General features: G+C 44.1%; 1 long non-coding RNA gene across 2 annotated transcripts in view; it reads right to left on the reverse strand.

Moving 5' to 3' along the window:
• Positions 1–4,841: 4,841 nt before the first annotated feature.
• The window catches only part of LOC142433914 (uncharacterized), a 144,437-nt gene continuing 134,565 nt past the window's right edge, over positions 4,842–14,713 (reverse strand). For both annotated transcript variants that reach the window (XR_012781094.1, XR_012781093.1), the window contains exon 4: positions 4,842–6,067. This is a non-coding gene — a long non-coding RNA (uncharacterized LOC142433914). The remainder of the gene's footprint in view (positions 6,068–14,713) is intronic.

Raw genomic sequence — 14,713 nt, forward strand, 5'->3', positions numbered from 1 at the left:
GAGTCTAGGGTCTGCCCATCTTGTCACATGTGTACCCCTAGTCCCTCCCCTTCCTATTACATAACAACCCTAGCTCATCCCCTTCTGGTCACACTTATACCTATTGTACAGTCCCTTCCCATGACGTGTGTAGTTACCTGTAATCATGCCCCTCTAAGTATATATGGACTTGGCCAGAAATACTCTCCTGCCCTCTTGGCCTGTGCTGTGTGTGGACCTGGTTGGTGAGACCATGGCCGTTAAGGAGGTGAGCATGCTACTATGAAATGTGTCTGACTTCTTCATTTTACTCTCCTATTTCTCCTATAATCTATGACTTTACTATAATCTTTGTAATTGCGCTTATCGGATCCATGATATAGTTGTGAGGGGCTGGCTTTCCCCACACCCCAAGGAGGGAGTTATATGTAGATCATTGTGATCAGTTCCCCCAATCTCCCCTGACCCTCCTAGTATTGCTACTCTCATTATTTGTCCTGAGGGGTTTGTCTGTCCTGGATTCCCTGTGTTTCCATCTCTTATCTGTACTAGTGTACATCCTCTGCTCTAGCCAGATTTTCAAGGGAGAATGGGATCATGATATCAGGAGTGTGGGGAAATTAAAGGACTAGAGGACAGTTGTATGTTTAATCAGTGCTATACTGCACCCTGACTGACTCGTCTCCTCCTCAAGACCCTTCTGTAAGGGGAAGTCCAATTGCCTACAGATAGACTTTGGGTCTCCACTCTGTACTCCCCTTCATTCACAATGATAATAATGTTTTGTTCTTTGATGCCTGATACCTGATTATATAAACACATGATCACATAAGTTGGTGTGCTTTTTCCATGTGGACTTTGTTGCTTCTCAGCTAGAAGGCCACTTGTTTATCTTCAAGCGTTTAAGACCCCAGATGCTATATCTTTTGATTCCCAGGCACCATCAGCTCTCTTCACCACATTTGTTTATGCACCCGCTTTGTCTTCAGCACAGATCCCCATTCTTTTTTTCCCCAATCATTTTATTAGGAGCTCGTACAAGTCTTATCAATTGTGTAAAGCACATTTGTACATTCATTGCCCTCATCATTCTCAAAATATTTGCTCTCCACCTAAGCCCCTGGCATCAGTTTCTCATTTTTGCCCTTCCCTCCCTGCTCCCTCCTCCCTCATGAACCCTTGATAATTTATAAATTATTCTTTTGTCATCTCTTACCCTGTCCAAAGTCTCTCTTCACCCACTTTTCTGTTGTCCATTCCCCAGGGAGGAGGTCACATGTAGATTCTTGAAATCGGTTCCCCCTTTCCAGCCCATCCTCCCTCTACCCTCCCAGTATCGCCACTCACACCATTGGTTCTGAAGGGATTATCCAGCTTGGATTCCCTGTGTTTCCAGTTCCTATCTGTACCAGTGTACATCCTCTGGTCAAGCCAGATTTGTAAGTTAGAATTGGGATCATGATAGTGGGGGAGGAGGAAGCATTTAGGAGCTAGAAGAAAGTTGTATGCTTCATCGTTGCTACATCCTGACTGGCTCATCTCCTCCCCAAGATCCTTCTGTAAGGGGATGTCCAGTAGCCTACAAATGGGCTTTGGTTCTCCACTCTACACTCCCCGCCTCATTCACTATGATAAGATTTTTTGTTCTGATGATGCCTGATCCCTGATCCTTTTTACACCCCGTGATCGCACAGGCTGGTGTGATTCTTCCATGTGGGCTTTGTTGCTTTTGAGCTAGATGGCCACTTGTTTACCTTCAAGCCTTTAAGACCCCAGATGCTATATCTTTTGATAGCCGGGCACCATCAGCTTTCTTCACCACATTTGCTTATGTACCTATTTGTCTTCCAGGATCGTATCATGGAGGTGAGCACACAATATGATTTTTTGTTCCTTGATGCCTGACAACTGATCCCTTCAGCACCTCGTGCAGATCCCCATTCTTAATCTCACTTGTTGAACCCTGATGACTCACTGGTATAAGTCCACCATGGGAAATAACTTGCTTGTGGTTTGGCTGAAATATTAAACAACTGTTAGTTTTATTCTGACTCATAGTGACCCGATAGGACAGGGTAAAACTGCCCCTGTGGGTTTCCAAGACTGTAACACTATGGGAGTAGAACACCTCATCTTTCCCCTGAGATGGTTTTAAACTGCTGATCTTCTGGTTAGCAGTCCAACTCATAACTCACTATCCACCAGTGTCACTGTGAATTGGAATTCATTCATTGGTACTGAGGATTTTTTTTCTCTGAGAGTTGATTTTATACTAATTTTCTATGTACCTTCCTTTGGTACAGATTTCTTGAGACAAACCAGTTGGTTTACTAGGTAATTGAACTCACCACTAAATGACTTTATAGGCAACAATAGCAAATAATTTCATTAGCTAATTTAGCTAGTACCTACCACTTGTCTCTCCTATCTGGTTCTTTGTATGATTTAGATTGGGGATGAGATCTGTTGTCTCTGTTTTAGACAAAGTAAGCAATAAACTCTGAACATAAAAACTCCACTTGATGGGGAGGAGGGGCTAAAAAAAAAAAACTCCACTTGGTGAACTGTCTGTTCAAAGGTGGTTATCTTAAATGCTATGACTCACAACACATTCATTGTCCTGTAACTTGATCCAGCAGTTTATTTTACAATAGAAAAAAATGTAAATGAGACTTTTGTCTGATTGTCCGAATAGCCTTCTAAATAACTGGAACTCAGATAGTGGTGCAGATCTGGATTTCACAAAATAATATTCTGAGGGCTGACTCTCATTCGCCTTTGGTCAAAACTAAAGGGAGCCCTGGTGGTGCCCTGGTTACTGCAACTTCAGTAAAATGAAACCGCCAGCCACTCTGCGGGAGAAAGACTGGCCTTTCTATTCCCATTAACAGTTCCAGTCTCAGCAACGGGCAGGAGCAGTTCGGCCCTGTCCTACTAGGACACTATGAGTCGACACTGACGTAATGGCAGTGAGTGAGCTGATCAAAAGAAGGAACAGAGAACGTGACAGTTAGAGTGAGAAAGTAAAAATCTGCCCAACCGTTCATCACACTGGAAAAATACACAGGTTAAGCGTGTGGCTCAGTTACAGGGCAATATTTCGCCCAAGGACAAGCTTCAGCTGTAAAGTGTCATGACAACCACTTTCTTTGAGCCATTTCTGCTTCCTTACCCATTGCAAAATTTGTTCTATGAAATCATAGACTCCGGAATGTTATTGCTTGAAATTATATCTTTTAAGAAAAGAAATTGTACCTTAAAGACTAAAACCACCCCCTCCTGCTTGGAGGAGTGAAGTCACCCTGACACAGAACAGTTACAATTTCTATCCCAGGTGCAGAGAGAGCCTAGCCTCAGATGGGAAGTAGAGATACAATATTTCACATCTGTTTTGATATTGTATTGCTGTCAAGAACATACACAGGGAAAAAAGAGGAGCTGATACCAAGGGCTCAACAGAAAGTAAATGTCTAGAAAAGATTGATGGCAGCATATGTACAAATATGCTTGATACAATTGAGGTATGTATGGGTTGTTATAAGAGTAGTAAGAGCCCCCAATAAAATGATCTTTTAATAAGATTTTTAAAAAGGAAATAAACGTCTAGAAAAGAATGATGGCAGCATATGTACAAATATGTTTGAAACAATGGATGTATGTACGGTTATAAGAGCCCCCAGTAGGGCCTTGGCCAGAAATAAAGAAAGAAATAAAAAGAGTCCCCAGTAGAATGATCTTTTAATAAAAAAAAGGAAAAAAGAATAGACTCAGCAGAACCCACACCAGTTCTGTGGTTTCTATATGCGCAATTCAGAGACATCAGTCCTGTTCTTGGGAGTTGTAGATCTATTCTTCCGCTCCTTTGCTGAGTTGCCCCTTCCTTAACATAAACTCACTCTCCCCTAAGGTTCCTATCTAATTGGATATATAACTTTTATTGTAATTTAGGTGGAGCTTGACAGAGCAGGTCATCAGGTTTTTTTTTTAATTTAAATCACTTTATTGGGGGTTCTTACAACTCTTATCACTATCCATATATACATCAATTGTGTCAAGCACATTAGTACATTCAGTGCCCTCATCATTCTCAAAACATTTGCTCTCCACTTAAGCCCTTGGCACCAGCTCATTTTGCCCCTTCCTCCCCACTCCCCCCTCACTCATGAACCCTTGATAATTTATAAATTATTTTGTCATGTCTTACACTGTCTAATGTTTCCCTTCACCCACTTTTCTGTTGTCCGTCCCCTAGAGAGGAGGTTATAATTGGTTCCCCTTTTCAACCCAACCTTCCCTCCATCCTCCCGGTATGGCCACTCTCTCAGCACTGGTCCTGAAGGGATCGTCCGCCCTGGATTCCCTGCGTTTCCAGTTCCTAATCTGTACCAATGTACATCCTCTGGTCTAGCCAGATTTGTAAGGTAGAATTGGGATCATGATAGTGCATGGGGAGGAAGCACTTAGGAACTAGAGGAAAGTTGTATTTTTTATTGTTGCTACACTGCACCCTGACTGGCTCATCTCCTCCCCATCAGTTTTACATTTTAAAAGTTTATACAGGCTTTGTTGCCACTCATCCAGTCAATCTCTTCGATGTACCATCATTATCCTGCCTCTTCCCAGTGTTTCCCATTTCTATTCCTCCTTTTTTCATAACCCTCTGTCCTTGGGTAAATGCTGCCTGAAGGGCAGGGAATAATGTGGCTCTTCTAGCCAAAGTCTCTAACTTCCGCTAAAGGACTTTTTCCTGCATGGGTCTGGTAAGAAGGTGGAGGGAGATGCTGATAATAGATGCTGCGTGCGAATAGGATTCCCTGGAATTTTGTCTTGCTGTGAATAGGATTCCCTGGAATTTTGTCTTGCTGCATATAAAATAAGCCCTCGTAGAAGCAGCAGGAGTGATCTCATGACCAGCAAGAGCCAGGAGTGGAGCATGAATGTCCTCGGGATCCGAGATCCCTGAGCAGTGAACCCTGTGGATCCAAAAGACAGCTATAACACCAGAGAAGCAGCAGCAGATCCAGGAGGCAGACCATGGAACAGAGTGATGTACCCAACCGCTGAGCAAATAAAGCAGAGTACTTTGCCGGCTGGCTTGAAGAGTGGGGAGCCCCAGGGCACTTATTTGAGGAAGTTGGACTTGCTGACCCTCTGAGGTGGAGCTGAGTGCCTTCAGGCTGAGGCTTACTGGCGTAGGGTACCTCAGGGCACTTAATTCAGGAAGTTGGACTTGCTGACCCAGGAACTTCAGCTGAATGTCTTCAGGATCAGGCTGACAGTGGAGTGCTAGGCCCCTTTGGGCATTTATTAGCCCACCTGAAAGAGCTTTTTAACAAGTCCCGATAACCCAATCCTGAGCGATTCTCACCGGCATTACAACTTGTTAACTCCCTTAATACGCCCTTTCATCAAGAATTTTGACAGTGGAATCCAGGACAGATGATCCTGTTAGATCGCTCAGGGGAGAGATGTACCTCGGTCCTTGGCTCAGTGAGAGAAAGAATTCACACCGAAGCCTGGTTTGTGATCCAAGTGAGGTTTATGAGAGTCAGAAGAAGTTTCAGATTTACACAGGCACCTGCAGAAAGTCATGAGGTGGGGCTCAGGGCTCCTGCCTTTTCAATTATTCCGTGGGGAGGCGTGGTGGACAACCCTGATCGACCCCATTGGCTGAATTAAATTTACCTGGCCTAGGTGGGCCAATCCAGGTCCAGCACTCACCCAGGTGTACCTCCCCTTCCTGGCCAGAAACCTGAGCCTCTGAGTATGTGCAGTATACCACTCCTTCATGGGCCAGTAGCTCAGACCTCTGAGTATGCATAATGGACACCCCAGTCCCTAAGCTAAACTACCTAACATTTCCCCCTGAAGAGATATGGACCCAAATCTTTGGGGTACTGGGCGACGACATCTCTAGCTACTTCCTGCTGACAAAAGAGGCAAAGTGGGATTTTGAGTCCATACCCTTCTACTCCACTGGGAGGGGTTGTCCATTCAGGGCTAGGATGGATAAGGTTGAGGTGGTCCAGGAGATGGTGGTCCTGGAACTGGCACACTTGGTTCAGAGGCCTTGGTAACCTGAGAACTTCTGGAAACATAAACAAACGGACAAAGAGGTGAACAGTTTAAGTGAGACAAGGCTAGGATTGTGAGGTGGCAGAGCCCTTGAAGTTAGGTTAGTCACAGGAAATAAATAAAAATCTTAGGATTATCAGGCATGAGTGTTTGTTCACTGTAAACACAGGAATGGGGGTAAAAGCATTCACAATTCCCCCTCTAATGGGGTACAAGAGTTTGGCACTACTGGGTGCAGTGGGATCACTGTTTCATTTATTATCCATTTATCATTTATTATGCAGCCGATAAGACCCATCTTTCTTTTTAACTGGTTATATGGGGGGCATTACAGGGAGAGTTAACGGGACCAAAACTCCATGTTGGAGGAACTTATTAATAAGGAGTTGTAATCCTTTGATGACTTTAGCCTTGTTTTGTGCTTTCTACATGGTACTTACCAGCTATTGAGAGCTTGATGCCTCAAGGTCAATAACTGCAGCTTCAGCTCTGGGGGGCCGTGAATCTGAGGCCTCAGGCAGGTTGCCCCGCGGCCGAGGGAAGGGGTCAAAGACCAGCCGCTGCAGCCCATTTTAGGTCCCACCATTTTCTAGACCACAAGCTAGGAGGGCCACTGCTTGGTGTCGCCCCAAGGCCTTCAAAGACAGACGCCTGCCGGCAGGAGCAGACCCTCAAGTCTCTGAAGTGAAGGGACGTCTATCCGTCTATCCGGTAGCTTAGGGATCCTTTAGGGAAACTGGAATTTCTGGTTGGAGCATCGTGGCAGAGGAGCTGTATTAAGAGCTGTCCCCAAAAGTGCCGGAGGCAGCGTCAGTGAAAGGCGAAAGTTAACAGTTACTGGGCCGGCTTCCGAATGCCTTTGGCCTAGGCTTGGGCAATGGAGAACCAGCCAGCAGCAAGGAACGAACCCACACTGGGAGAACACAAAAGCAGCTCACTTGAAAAACCAGGAGAAGGCCAAAGGAAATGGAAGGAAAAGGGACTAGGCAGGGCTAACCTCCGGCTCTAAGCAACCAGCGACCTAGGCACCGCCCCTCCACATGTTTGGAGCCGTGGGCACCATCTTGGCCAGGGTCACGTGCTCCGTTGCACCACAGTCAAAATGGCAGACACCCGGTGGCAACATCCTGCCAGGAAACAGAGTCACGTGGTCTGGAAAATGGCAGCCACAGCTTGCGGCCTAGCCGAAAGCCAGCATGGGGCCAGAAACCAGAGCCAGAGGCCTGGCGAAACCAACGGAGTTTACGAGGGCGCACCCAGCCATCCAGCTGGCCGGAGCACAGAGCAGCCCACTGAGACACGAAAAGGCTTTGGGAATCGCGATCCTCCCAGCCTGCAGGCAACAGCGTCCCAGCCCCCTCCCAGAAACCCAGCCTGGGGAAGGCAGGCAAGCCCCCTGGAAGGCAGGCACAGAGAGGCAGACGTAAAATTCCTTACACCAGTGAGAGCAGGCGAAAAGACGGACACAAAAGGATGGGGCTGCGGCAATACATTATGAGGATCCCTATGAGTCGGTTCAGGGAGCCATCTGCCTCCAAGGTGTTGCCGGAGCAGTTCAGCCTGGCTCCCTTTCCAGCTATGCGCTGTCTCCCAAAGGTGGTGAGGTGGAAAGAGCCCAGAAGGTGCCCGAGACCCGTGACACCAGGATGTGAGGGCCCGCTCCTGGAGCCAGCTTACCTTATTTATCTGAAATTAGCTTCTGTTTGTCCAGCCCCTGGGGGCGGGGGGGCGGACAACAGAAAAGTGGGTGAAGGGAGATGTCAGATAGTGTAAGACATGACAAAATAATAATTTATAAATTATCAAGGGTTCATTAGGGAGGGGGGAGGGGTAGGGAGGAGAAAAAGGAGCAGTAGATACCAAGGGTTTAAGTTTGAGAATGATGAGGGCAATGAATGCACAAGTGTGCTTGACACAATTGATGTATAGATATAGATGTAGATGTAGATATAGATAGTGATAAGAGTTGTATGAGCCCCCAATAAAATGATTTAAAAAAAAAGAATTTTGACTGTTAGTTCCGTGTGGCTATTGCAATGGCTATTACAACCTAGAGATAGAGAATTCTAATTACAACCTAGAGATAGAGAATTCTAATTATAAAACAACACATTGCTTTTTTTGATCATAAATGGTCGATTATTCGAACACAGGGTGAGTTCAATTCCAGACCTGAGGGTGACTAAGAGCCATAGTCTGGGTGGGGTGGGGGTCTCACCTGTCTCTTGCTGACCAGTAAGCCTGATCTTTTATGGTTTTGTGTTCTGTTCCATGTTTTCCTCCCACTCTATCCAGGACCACCTCATGTAAACCTTTTCAGAGCAATTGGAAAGTAGTAATGACAGGCAACTAGGCAAAAAGGGGTGTTGTCTCCCCCAAATGCCTGCTCTAGCAGAAATCAGCTGGCAGGGCCACCAGAAAGGGGTTGCAGGGAAGGGAGGCACCCATCAGACACCTCGGGGAAAACACCTAGGCCCAGCGATGTGACATCCCTCGGGTGCACCCGAACTCAGCCAATAAGGTCAACCAGTACCCTCAACCATGCCCCTTCCAGGAAGGCCTGAGGGGGAAAAGGCAGGGCCCGAGGGGTTTCCGGCTTTTGATTCCGCCCCTGTTTGGAATTAAAAAAATTTTTTTTTTTATTGAGGCTCGTACAATTCTTATCACCATACATACATACATCCATTGTGTCAAACACATATGCACATTTGTTGCCATCATCATTCTCAAAACATTTGCCTTCTACTTGAACCCTTAATATCTGCTGCTCATTTCCCCCCTCCCTTCCCACTCCCCCCACCTCATGAACCCTTCATCATTCATAAATTATTATTTTTTCATATGTTACACTGTCCGACGTCTCCCCTCGCCCTCTTCTCTGCTGTCCATCCCCCAGGGAGGAGGCTATACGGAGATTCTTGTACCTCTTTGGAATTATTTTCACATGGTTTGGAGCTCCCCTGAAGTGGCTATCTTCAGTCATGTACTCTTATGCAGTTGCGCGGCCTTGCACGCTTTCCAGATATGGTGTGCACTCTTGAGGCTGTAATTCCTGAAACTTCTCTTTCCCTCAACAATTACTTGGATTTACACAACTGCTTCTGCCGCATGAATTCTTTCAGCGTTGAGACTCAAGAACCTCCCGAGGTAAACCACCCCGGAAACCTCACCATAATTGGGCACCATCTAGTTCTTCTGGTCTCCGGGTTGTGGAGACTGATGTTTCCAGGGTGCACGAGTCCATTGGACTCATTGTTTCCCTGTGTCTTTTGATTTTCATCGTCATTCTTTCTTCCAGACCGGAGAGGCCAATGACAGCCCCTAAGGTGGCTGCTGTGGTGAAGTGAAATGGTTTAATATGCCTCTTCTATCTATAGTCTTCGTAACTGCCACCCAGGGAATGACAATAAGGTGTAGACGTTAGTTTTGTCATTCCACTGGGTATAAGAGTGAGCAATCTCAGAAACAGGAACAGAGAATCATCATCAACCAGCAAGAACGAAGAGCCACCAGCAGAGCAATACCCGGGTGCAGTGGTGGCAGCAGCAGAGGTGCTGTGGCCAAGCCCATGAGAAGGAACAGCAGGCATCCCAGCCTCTAGAGCAGTGGTTCTCACCTTTCCTACTGCCGCAACCCTTTCATACGGTTCCTCATGTGGTGGTGACACCCAACCGTAACATTATTGTCATTGCTACTTCATCACTGTAATTTTGCCACTGTTATGTAAATATCTGATATGCAGGATGTATTTTCATTGTTACAAATTGAACATAATTCAAGCATAGTGATTCATCACAAAAACAATATGTAGGGCAGTGAATGTGCAGATGTGCTTTACATAGTTGATGTATGTGTGGATTGTGATGGAGTTGTATGAGCCCCTAATAAAATGATTTAAAAAAGAGTTGTATGAGCCCTTAATAAAACGATTAAAAAACAAAACAAAATATGTAATTCTATATTGTGAAATATTTATTTCTCATGACAAATAAAAGAAATTTTGTCTTGAAGCATGGTGTAGCATCTGCATGTGGATGAACCCACCTAGAGACGATAGAGGAGCAGTGTCTCAGTTCCTAAGATCATCTCTCGACCCACAGGTTGAGAACCGCTGCTATGGATGGAGTAAGGCAGCGTGGGGTGTCATCTGGTCATCACTCAGTGGAGAAGTGTGGTGACCCGTTAACTTGCTTGATGTTGTTAGGTGCCATTGACTTGGTTCCAACACATAGAGACCCTATGCACAACAGAACAAAACACTGCCTGGTCCTGCACCAACCTCACAGTGGTTCCTATGCTTGAGCCCCTTGTTGCAGCCAACTGTGTCAATCCATCCCATTAAAGGCCTTCTTCTGTTTTGTTGCCTCTCTACTTTACAAAGTATGATGGCCTTCTCCAGGGACTGGTCTCTCTTGGCAACACATCCAAAATATCTAAGAGGAGGTCTCACCATCCTTGCCTCTAAGGAGCACTCAACCGTACTTCTTCCAAGACAGATTTGTTTGTTCTTTGGGCAGCCACAGTACGTTCAAGATCATATGCTATGTGCCTTCTCCTCAAAAGGAGTCCTCCTGGTAAAGTGGGTGTGGTAGTTACATGATGCCCTGTCAACCTGAAGATATAGAAGTGAAGGGGTGGAGTTTAGTCTGTCCAACAGGTCACAGCCTGATGGTAGCCCCTGTTGGGCGTGGCCTTCTCATGAGGAGGATCCTGGGAGCTTTCTCTGCCTTCACCTTCCTGCTGTAGTCATTCAGAGAACTTCGAAGACACCGCCATTGGATCCACAGAGCTCTGCACCACTTGACCTGCATTCTGCATCATTGCATATGGCTGCGTGAGTTTGAAGAGGGATTTATGGACTAGCATCAGACTTATGGACTAATATCAGACTTATGGACTTGTTCTAGACTGGGCTGGGATGTTCGCTTGATATATAATTGCCTCTTGATATAGAGTTCTCTCTTACAAATGTATGTCTCTGGATTTTTTTCTCTAGTCAACCTGGCCTAGCATAGGGGTTAAACACCGGCCTACATAAAGGTCAGAGTTCCAAATCCACCAGCTGCACTCCAAGGGAGAAAGATGAAGCTGTCTGCTACTATAAATATTTACAGCGTTGGAGACCAAATGGCACAGATCTCCTAGGTCTTATTTCAACGATATGAGTTGCAATTGACTCCATCAATGGTGTGGGTTTGGCATTTTTTTTGGGGGGGGGCGTTTGGCATTTTTTGTTTAGCCTCCTTCCCCTCTTCTATTCACTCACTGTCTTGGAACTCTGAAGTGCTTAACAGTTACTTAACAGTTACTAAATAAATAAATGAAGCTGAAGACTGTGATATGCAGCAAACTAGGATAAGGCAAAAGATTAAAAATTAGACTGTATTTAAGTCTTGATTAAAAAAACAAAAAAAGATGCTTCCTCCCCCCAACTACCATGATCCGAATTCTACCTTGCAGGCCTGGATAGGACAGAGGCTGTACACTGGTACATATGAGGGCTGGAGGTACAGGGCATCCAGGGTGGATGATACCTTCAGGACCAAGGGTGTGAGGGACGATGCTGGGAGAGTGGAGGGTGAGTGGGTTGGAAGGGGGGAACTGATTACAAGGATCCACATGTGACCTCTTCCCTGGGAGAGGGACAGCAGAGAAGGGGGGAAGGGAGACTCCGGATAGGGCAAGATATGACAAAATAACGAGGTATAAATTACCAAGGGCACATGAGGGAGGGGGGAAAGGGGAGGGAGGAAAAAAAAAAAAGAGGACCTGATGCAAGGGGCTTAAGCGGAGAGCAAATGCCTTGAGAATGATTGGGGCAGGGAATGTATGGATGTGCTTTACACAATTGATGTATGTATATGTATGGATGGTGATAAGAGTTGTATGGGTCCCTAATAAAATGTAAAAAAAGAAAAGAGGAGAAAAAAATGATTAGGGCAGGGACTGTACAGATGTGCTTTATACAATTGATGTATGTATATGTATGGATTGTATGAGCCCCTAATAAAATGTTTTTTAATAAAATAAAATAAAATACAAAAAAAAACAAAAAAAACTTTTTATTGTGACTAAGTAAACATTTACTGAGCAGGTCATTAATTTTTTATTTTTTTATTTTTTTTTTGCAGGTCATTAATTTTACATTGAAAAATTCATGCACATTTGGTTTCAACTCATCCACTGCAATCCCTTCAATGTGACACAGCTTATCCTGTGTTCTCGCTATGCTTCCTATTTCCACTCCGCCTCCTTTCCTAACCCTCTGGACTTTGATGTTGGGGAAATGATTGATTATTCTACCATAGGGATGTTCCGTTCCAGACTTGAAGGGTAGCTAAGGGCCATAGTCTTGGGGTTCCCACCTGTCTCTATCTGACCAGTAAGCCTGGTCTCTTTTATGATTTTGATTTCTGTTTCACAGTTTTCTCCTGCATTCTCCAGGACCTTCAAGCATGATCCTTTTCCAGAGCATTGGTAGCGGTAGCCAGGTACCATCCAGTTCTTTTGGTCTCAGGGTTATGGACATTGATGTGGCTTTCAATTTCATCATTCTTCTGGATGAGGAGAGACCAATATTTGCACCTTAGATGGCTGCTCACAAGCTTTTAAGACCCCAGAGAGTAATCACTCAAAGAATATAGAACATTGTTTTTGTGAACTATGTCATGCCCTCAAAGAGTTTGGTTATGTCTAAGAAGTATTTATAACTTTGTCTCCTGTATACGCCATCAGATTAATGGATATATTTTCAGCAAATATTCTTTGTCAAATCTATATATATTTGTGGTATACTCCTATGTTCCCTCCCACATCTATTCAGGCTGCATGTCTACCTAAGCATCTACTTGTAGATCCCCACTATTGTAGGATTGTGTGTGTGGTAGTCACCTAATCTGGTGTCAATTTAAGGATTAAGAGTATAGGGGTGGAGTCTAGGCTGTCAATCTTGGGATAGCCAAAGAGACTTCTGTGTGGTCATGGCCTTCTCCTGAGAACTCTGGGAAATCTGGTACTTCCTCCTTGGAGGCAGAAGGCACCACTCTCTCTGAGACTCCCTGGGAGACATTGCAGAAGACAAGCCACATATGGACGCAATCAGACCTCAGAAGCCAGAGAAGCCACAGAGAGACCCCTGCCAGCACTGAGATGCTTACAACGCCACCGGACCCAAGGACTTTCTACCCACTTGCTTGTGATCGTCCTGCATTTGCATGTGTTTCGTGAGTCTGAAGAGGACTTTATAGATTGGTATCGGACATATGGGCTAATATCAGACTTATGGACCTGATCTGGACTGGGCTAGGATGTTTTCTCAATGTTCAATTGCTCTTGTGTGTGTGTATATATATATATTTCTTATACACATAGGTGTGTTAATGGATTTGTTTCTCTAGTTTACCCAGAGTAACACAGTGTGTATAATAGCATTTACCTATGTTGCCTTTATAATTCTTGATTTTTCCGAACAAGTTTCTACCTACTCAGTGCCACAATTTTCTCACCAGTAAAGTAAGAATAATGATCCAAATTCCCTGTCATATATAGAGTTGATTAAACATTTTTTATTTGCTAAAAGTATATAGGATTTACCATGGTAATTATTTAAGTGTATAATTCAGTGATCTTAATTATATTTATGGTGTGTAACCATCACCGCTATTTCCTAAAGTTTTTCATCATTTCAAATAGAATCTCAGTACTCCTTAAATAATAACTCCTCATATCCTCTTCCCTCTAGCTTTAGTAAAAAATAATAAAACTTTAGTCCATATACATTTGCCTATTCTAGATAATTTGTGTAGACAGGATCATAAAAGATTTCCTTTAAAATATATATTTATTAAAAATATATATTTCTTTTTAAAATGCCTGATCTATGTCAATTAACAGAATGTCCTTAAGGTTCATCTATTATTTCATTTCTCTTTATGAGTGCATAATACTCTATTATATCTATTTTCTTAATTCTTGAGAATTTACCTTTCAGGCAAACCAAAGAAATGGAAATATATTTCACCCATTATTACATGTCTCTTTATGGATGATAATCCATTAATCTGTTGATGGACACTTTGGTTTCTTCCACCTTTTGCCTACTGTGGATAATGCAGCAATCGACAATGTATACAACCAATTATGTGAATCACTTTCGGTCAAGTCTTGGGTGTATATGTAGAAGTGAAATGGTGGATCACTGGGTAATTCTATGTTTGACTTTTTAAGGAGCTGCCAAGCTGTTTTCTACAGCGGTTATACCATTTAAAATTCCCATTACCAATAGACAAGCACTCCAATTGCTCCACGTCTGCACCAACACTCCCCCACCCCCTCCCAGTTTTCTGAGAACAGCCATCTTACTATTTGTGAAGTGGTATCTCATTGTGGTTTTGAGTTACAATTCCTTGGTGACTCATGATGTTGAGCATCTTTTCATGTGCTTATTGACCACTTGCATATCTTTGAGAAATGTCTATTCAAATCCTTTGCCTATTTTTACTTCAGATTGTTCATCTTGTATTGTTGTACATTCTGGTTATTCAACCCTTATCAGTTAGGCAAGTGATAGGGCATACTCTTCCTGTCTTATAGCTAGGTATATATTCTGATTGTTTGATACCTCTTCAATACTCACTCCTTACTCACTGCCGTCATGGTG

The sequence above is a fragment of the Tenrec ecaudatus genome, chromosome X (genome assembly GCF_050624435.1).
Source record: "Tenrec ecaudatus isolate mTenEca1 chromosome X, mTenEca1.hap1, whole genome shotgun sequence".
Classification (NCBI taxonomy): Eukaryota; Metazoa; Chordata; class Mammalia; order Afrosoricida; family Tenrecidae; genus Tenrec; species Tenrec ecaudatus.